Here is an 8,828-nt window from a genome sequence, read left to right as displayed (position 1 = left end):
GTTCCACGAGAGTGACTTCTTCAGGCTGGGTCACCCTCTCTATGTAGTGTTTTAGTCTCTGGCCATTTACTTTGAATACTCCCCCATTTGTTAGGTCTCTGGCCTCAACAACACTATTGGGAAAGATAGTTTTCACAACATATGGGCCAATCCACCTCGTTCTCAGCTTTCTAGGGTGGAGAAGCAAATGAGAGTCATAAAGATGCACTCGTTGGTTTGGCTCAAATTCATTTCTTAGAATCTTCTTGTCATGACCTGCTTTTATTTTAGCCGTGTAGATCCTAGAGTTTTCATAAGCATCATTCCTTAACTCCTCATTTTCTGACAACTGAAGCTTACGATTAAGTCCTGCCGCCTTGAGATCAAAATTTAGTCTTTTAATTGCCCAATAAGCTTTGTGTTATAGCTCAACGGAAGGTGGTATACTTTGCCATATACTAGTGTGTAAGGAGACATACCAGGCTGAGTTTTGTAAGCAATGCGGTATGCCCAGAGAGCATCGAGGAGTCCTGAGGACCAATCTTTGGGGTTAGGATTAACCGTGTTTTGTAAGATTTGCTTAATTTCTCGGTTGGCTAACTCAGCTTGTCCATTTGTCTATGGGTGAAAAGGCAATGCAACCTTATGAATTACACCATACTTTTTCATTAAAGTCTTGAAAGAATAGTTGCAAAAATTGGTGCCTTGATCACTTATGATAACTCGTGGTGTGCCAAACCTAGATAACACATTTTCCTTTAAAAATTTCACAACAATTGTGTTATCATTATTTGGACAAGGCACAGCGTCCACCCATTTTGAGAAATAGTCTATGGTGAGTAGAATGTAAAGGTAGCTAGAAGAAGGTGGAAATGGTCTCATCAAGTCTATCCCCCAACAATCAAATATTTCTATAATAAGAATTGGGGTTAATGGCATCAATTGTCGCCAGGACAGAGCACCTAATTTCTGACACCTTTCACATGATCGACAGAAATTGTTAGTGTCTTTGAACAAAGTGGGCCAATAAAGACCACACTGTAAGATTTTTGTAGTAGTCTTTTTCATAGAAAAATTACCACTACAAGCTTCATTATGGCAAAAGTTTAGGACACTAAAAATTTCATCATCTGGAATTAAACGTCTCATAATTTGGTCGAGGCAATACTTAAAAAGATATGGATCGTCCCAACAGAATTTACGAACCTCGACCAAAAATTTACATTTATCTTGTGCACTCCATGTAGTTGGAAGTTTGCCAGTCACTAAGTAATTAACGACATGAGTGTACCATGGCAGCTTAGTGACTGAGAAGATATGTTCATCAAGGAAGTCATCTCGAATGGTTGGGCATTCAGTGGAATCAGAAAATTCAGGATGAGATAAGTGGTCCGCTACCACGTTTTCAACTCCTTTCTTGCCCTTTATGGTCAGATCAAATTCATGTAACAGAAGGATCCACCTAATTAAACGCACCTTGACATCCTTTTTGGAAATGAGGTATTTTAAGGCGGAATGGTCGATAAAGACTGTGATAGAAGAATCAACCATGTAGGAACGAAACTTGTCAAGTGCAAATACTACAACAAGTAACTCTTTTTCAGTAGTAGAATAGATCATCTGAGCACTATTAAGAGTTCTACTTTCGTAATAGACAACGAAGGGCTTCCCTTCCTTACTTTGACCTAAGAAGGCTGTTATAGCTTGATCGCTAGCATCACACATGACTTCAAATGATAAGTTCCAATCTGGTGGCTGAATGATAGAGGCAGAAGTGAGTTTTGCAATGAGTGTTTGAAAAGATTCCTCACACTCAAGTGTCCAATTGAACACGACATCTTTTTCTAGGAGGTTTGACAAAGGGTGAGCAATTGTCGAGAAATTTTGTATGAACCTCCTATAGAATCCTGCAAGTCCAAGAAAAGATCGAATGTCTTTAATAGTCTTGTGGGTGGGAAACTTTGATATGAGTTCAATATTTGATTGATCAACCTCAATTCCTTGTTCTGACATGACATGCCCCAAGACTATGCCAGATGGCACCAAGAAATGAAACTTTTTCAGTTGAGTACCAAGCCTTTCTCATTGCATCGTTTAAGCACGGACACTAAATTGAGAATGTAACGCCCTGCTAATCAGGTTCTGTTATCATGTGTGTTTAAAATTAGTGTTAGACTCGCTAAACGAGTCCTTTGAGCTAAAACATGTGATTAAGCCACTAAGGGTTCGGGTATTAAAATTTTTGGTCAAGAAGTAAACTTTTCCATTAAACGAAGCTTTAGTATTTACATGGGATCCCAAAACACAAGTTTAAAAGTTGATTACAACCCAAGGGTTACAAAATAATCCGACCTAGGCAGAAAAACAAGGTTCAACCCTAGCTCCCCTGCGATATCTCGACTGTGGCGGTCGAGCGGATTACATATTTACAAATCACTGCTATCACTCTCCAACTCATGGCTAGCCAAGCTTCTCCTTACCCTTAACTGCACCATAAGGCACCCGTGAGCCAAAGACTCAGTAAGAAAACATATTCAACAAATCATAGAATATAACAACATGCTTAATAGTAATAACTAAAACCAAGCATACACACTGTACAGATGAGGGACCATAGAGTCACACAAGTGCGTTCTACACTCCCATGTATCCATATGGAATCTGAGCCAGTCAAGTGCATAAGGCACTCCTAGGGTGGCATAGCCATAATGGCCTACGCTCAATGGGCATAACACCGAACACGGCTTATAAGTCGAGTCTTATACATCCTCGACTTATAAGATGAGTCTTAGAAACCCTCAACTTGTAAGTCGAGCCCTTTTTTAAACCAAACATATCATTGATTAGCAGGTCAAAGTTTGATCATATATAACTGACAAATCCTCGGCTTATATGCCAAGCTTCATGGTTATAACAAACAATCACATAATACATTCATCATACACACTGATACAATGCATTACAATACATTAAAATAGAGATACACAGGCATAATCATTATCATGAGCATTTATGGTGCCAGCACCCAAATCAAGATATTTTTCAGCATTCGGGCCAAGCCCTAATGATGTATAACACATATTGGTTGCAGTTTTCTTACCTTTCGTCCAAGCACTGGACATAAGCGACCCTCGAGTACGATCCTGTCCCGTGCCTTAGCGATAACCTAGACACAACCCACAATAACATTCTCATTATTATTTGATTCCATAATAGAACACTGGGACCAATTCCGTGCTCTCAAGACCTTCATTCCCTCGCACGGGGTGGTGAAATCGTCCCCCGAGCCTCTTGACCTATGCCCTAAAAATAAAAAATTAAAGGGGCCTAAAAATGGCCTAGTGCTGCGACACATCCATACTGGCGTCGCGACACCCATCCAGGGCCCCTTGCCTTGGTTCATCCCAGTGTCGCGGCTCGGAAGAACAGCGACGCAGAGCTCCTTCGCGAACCCAGAAAAACAGGGTTTTTCTTGTGTTTTCTTCAAACCCAAACCTTCCAAAACCATCCCGAGGTTTCCTCAAAGTTCCAACTGAGTCCCAAAAGAAAAAATACACAACATAATCACCCCAAATATCCCAAAAACCAACTCAAATCCAAACCCCAAACTCAAAACCCATCAAAGTTTAAAATTCTAACAAAACTTAAACCACCAGAAACTAAACTCACAAATAGAACAAATCCTTACCTACAACAGCTAAGTTATGCCCCCAAGTTACTCCTAGCGTGATCCTAGACACAAAACCTTCAATTCCCGAGCTTTGTTTCCTCAAAGTATTCCACAGCCTTCTAAGTTGGTTAAATCAAGACAAAGCCTGCCAAGGACCTGAATGCCCTTAAACTCCAATTTTCCTCCCGAATGCCCACAAAGGTACTTTGGTCATTCACTACCACTCCCTCCAATTTCTAATAAAATCACATATCCAAATAAGTCCCAACTACCTCCAAGTAATAACCATTTAATCTCCCATTACCTGATATATCCCGCTAAATTACCAAAATACCCTTAGGCTCGCCCCGAGCCGGGTATTTGGCCTTGTTGTGACTTTTCCGCTAACTTGCTCACTAGGATCACCTCGTGCTGAATAACCCAAATATATCCACATAATAATGTGGTCTCAATCATAACACACACATATTCACAATTATACCCTCAATGGGTCAAAATTACGAAAATATCATTCTAATAAGAAATGGGCCCACATGGATATTTAATATTTCTAAACATGCAAGCATAATTATATTATAATACAATTCACATAATTTACACAATAACATGCTCATAACACATAAGCACTCAATTAATTTAATTATCACCTTCCAGCCCCAGGGCACTAAGCCATATTAAGAGATTTGGGACGTTACAATTATCTCCTCCTTACAGGAATTTCGTCCTCAAAATTTTACCTGAACAGCTTGGGATACTGGTCCCACACGGTTGATTCCAACTCGCAGGTCGCTTCCTCGACCTTGTTGTTCCTCCATAATACCTTTACTAGAGGTATGTTTCTATTTCACAGGACCTTGTCCTTTTTGTCGAATATCTGGACTGGCTGTTCCTCAAAGGATAAGTCTGTTTGTAACTCAAGATCTTCATAGATCTATACATGAGTCTCATCAGATACATACTTCCGTAGCATCAAAATATGGAACACATTGTGCACAGCCGACAATGTCGGAGGTAACGCCAATCTATACGCTACCTAACCAATCCTTTCCAGGATCTCAAAAGGTGCGAAAAACCTAGGGCTCCCATCTGGAACTCCACGTTCCTGCGCTTCAGATTTGCATAACTCGTTTGTCTACTCTGTGATGCGAGCATTCGAGCTCTGATCTTATCGATAGCCTCATTGGTCCATTGAACTACCTCAGGACCCAAGTATCTAAGTTCACCCATCTCATCCCAGTGAATAGGTGACCTACATTTCATGCCATACAACATCTCATAAAGAGCCACTCCTATGGTCGTCTGGTAGCTATTGTTGTAGGAAAACTTTATCAAGGATAAATACTTACTCCAGGACCCCTCAAAGTCCAATCACATGCTCTCAGCATGTCCTCCAATATCTGGCTGGTCCTCTCAGACTAACCATCAGTTTAAGGATGATAAGCTGTACTATACTTTAGTTGCATGGTCATTGCCTTCTGCAAACTTCCCAAAAACTTTGAAGTAAATGTGGGGTCGCGATCTGACACGATCGACCCCATAGCTCCATGAAGACGTACTATTTCTTTCACATAGAGCTCTGCATACTGGTCAACTATATAAGTCATCCTCCCTGGTAGAAAGTGAGTTGATTTGGTGTATCTGTCGACTATAACCCACACAGAATCATGTTGACCCACTGACTTCAGCAATCCCACCATAAAATCCATGGTGATGTCTTCCTACTTCCACTCTGGGATATCCAAGGGCAGTAGTAGCCCTGCTGGCCTTTGATGTTCATCCTTGATCTACTGACACATCAGATACCTGGCCACATACTCGATTACATCCCTCTTCATCCTCGGCAACCAATGTAGCATTTTCAGGTCCTCGTACATCTTCGTGACCAGGATGCAAAGAATATGGGGCGGTATGAGATTCGTCCAAAATCTCCCGTCTGATAACTGAATCCATCAGAACACAAATCCAACCTTTATATCTTAGCATACCCATATCTCACATTGTATAGTCCCTAGCCACCATAGCTAGGATGTCCTCCCTAACCTTCACCAATTGTGGCTCTTGTAACTGACTCTCCTTTATCCTTTCTAGAAGAGTAGACTGCAGGGTAATGTTGGCTAACTGGCCCACTAACAACTCAATCCCTGTTCTGGTCATATCCTCTGCCAATTCCTTGGATATTTGCCTCGAACTATGCAACTTCCCTGGACCTCTCCGACTTAGGGCATCTGCCACCATGTTGGCTTTCCCTGGATGGTAAAGGATGTCACAGTCACAGTCCTTCACTAGTTCTAACCAAGGCCTCTGCCTCATATTCAAATCCTTCTATGTAAAGAAGTACATGAGGCTCTTGTGGTCAGTATATATCTCACAATCTTTCCATAAAGGTAATGCCTCCATACCTTCAAAGGAAAGACCACAGCTGCTAACTCTAGATCATGAGTAGGATACCCCTGTTCATAATCCTTCAACTGGCGTGATGCATAGGCAATAAACTTCTCTACCTGCATAAGGACAAAACCTAACCCTTGTCTTTAAGCATCACAATAAACCATGACCTCTCCTGATCTATTGGAAGATTCAAGACTGGGGTGGTAATCAAAAGTTGCTTTAATTCCTTGAAATTGTTCTCGCATCTGTCTGACCACGCAAACTTTTGACTCTTGCATTTCAGTTCTGTCAGTGGGGTAGCTATCCTTGAGAACCCTTCCACAAACTTTCTATAATAACCTGCCAATCCAAGGAAGCTTTTAATCTCAGAGGCATTCCTTGGCCTCGGCCAATTCCTAACAGCCTCAATCTTAGCTAGGTCTACCTTAATCCCATCTCTACTAACAATATGACCCAAGAAAGTCACACGAGGTAACTAGAATTCACACTTCTTGAACTTCACAAATAACATGTGTTCTCTCAGCCTCTATAAGACCAACCTGAGGTGTTGATCATGTTCTTCCTATGTTTGTGAATATACTAAGATGTCATCAATAAAGACGATCACAAATTGATCCAGATAGTCCTTGAACACCCTGTTCATCAAATCCATGAAGGTTATCAGGGCGTTAGTCAAACCAAATGACATAACGAGGAACTTGTAGTGCCCATATCTGGTATGAAAGGCTATTTTTGGTATGTCTTCCTCCTTGATCCTCAACTGGTGATAACCAGATCGAAGATCTATCTTTGAGAACACCATTTTACCTTGCAATTGGTCAAATAAGTCATCTATCCTTGGTAGAGGATACCTGTTCTTGATGGTCAGCTTATTCAGTTCCCTGTAGTCTATGCACATCCTCAGAGAATCGTCATTCTTCTTCACAAAAAAGACTGGCGCACCCCATGGCGAGAAACTAGGTCTGATAAAACCCAGGTCTAGCAAATCCTGTAATTGTACCTTGAGTTCCCTCATTTCTGCTGTAGCCATTCTGTAAGGTGCCCTGGACACTGGCTCTGTCCCTGGTGCCAGTTCAATAATAAATTCTATCTCCTTGAGCGGCGACAACCCTGGTAACTCTTCCAGAAATACATTGAAGAATTCACAGACTAACCTAGCCCCTTCTGGTCCCATTTACACGACCTGAGTGGTACCAACTCCTCATATCCCTTCTGGCCACGTTCTCGCGCTATATCTTGTTCTCAGTGCCCTCTGTAGTAAGGGTTCTCTCTACTACCTAAGCATATGTCGTCACTCTAGGTACTGTGGTAATTCTAACATCCCAAGCTATCATAGGCTGTAGCCCCTGAAGGAACCTTTCCTTCCTTATCCCATTAGTTGGTACCAAGTCTACAACGAACTTGGGTAATCTGTCAAATTTTAGGGTGTATTCTGTCACTGACATATTTCCTTGCCACAGTATACTGAATTCCTCAGCCTTTGCAAATTTAATGGCCTCATTATAATACTTCTCATTGAAGAGGGTTCTAAACTCTTTCCAATTCATTGTGGTTACATCCCTAGTCTGGAACACCACCTCCCACCAGATTTGAACATCCTTCGAAACATGTATGTGGCACATAACACTGTCTCATTGCCCACCACACTCATAAAATCTAGGATGGATGTAATCAAATCCATCCACTGTTCTGCCTTAAGTGGATCTGCAGTACCCTAAAAAATAGAAGGGTGTTGTTTCTTGAACCGTTCATACACTAACTCCCAACGGTTCTCTTACTCTGTCTACTACTGTACGACCGGTACTGGAGCAGCAGGTAGGGCCTCTGATGCAGCGTTCCATGCTGAAACCTGTTGTTGCCTCAACTATCAAATCTCTTCATCCTATCTCTTCAGCCTAGCTTGCATATCAACAAGCATCTATTGCCAGTTCTCAGGAGCTGACAGAGGGTTTTGACCCTGATTCTTAGTGCTGGCTGGTTAATCTACAATCAATGACTCGACTATCAATGATGGAGGGTTCTGACCCTGATTCTGTTTTTCTTTCTGAGCATTCCCCTTATTTTCCACAGTATTGTAAGTTGGCTAAACCAAGAAAAATCCTACCAAGGACCCAAATGCCCTTAAACTCCAATTTTCCTCCCAATGCCCACAAGGGTACTTTGGTCATTCACCACCACTCCCTCCAATTTCTAATAAACTCACATATCCAAATAAATCCTAACTACCTCCAAGTAATAACCATTTAATCTTCCATTACCTGATATATTCCGCTAAATTACCAAAATACCCATATGCTCGCCCTGAGCTGGGTATTTAACCCTATTGTGACTTTTCCGCTAACTTGCTCACTAGGATCGCTTCGTGCCGAATAAGCAAAATATATCCACATAATAATGTGGTCTCAATTATAACACACACATATTCACAATTATTCCCTCAACTAGTCAAAATTACAAAAATGTCATTCTAATAAGAAATGGGCCCACATGCATATTTGATATTTCTAAACATGCAAGCATAACTATATTATAATACAATTCACAAATTCACACAATAAAATGCTCATAACACATAAGCACTCAATTAATTTAATTATTGCCTCCCAGCCCCCTAATCTAGGCACTAAACCATATTTAGGAATTTGGGACGATACAATTATCTCCTCCTTACAGAAATTTCATCCTGGAAATTTTAGCTGAACAGCTCAGGATACTGGTCTTGCATGGTTGATTCCAACTCTCAGGTCTCTTCCTCGGCCTTGCTGTTCCCCCAAAATACCTTTGCTAGAGG

The sequence above is a fragment of the Humulus lupulus genome, chromosome 5 (genome assembly GCF_963169125.1).
Source record: "Humulus lupulus chromosome 5, drHumLupu1.1, whole genome shotgun sequence".
Taxonomy (NCBI): domain Eukaryota; kingdom Viridiplantae; phylum Streptophyta; class Magnoliopsida; order Rosales; family Cannabaceae; genus Humulus; species Humulus lupulus.
Note: the sequence above shows the minus strand (reverse complement) of the source record.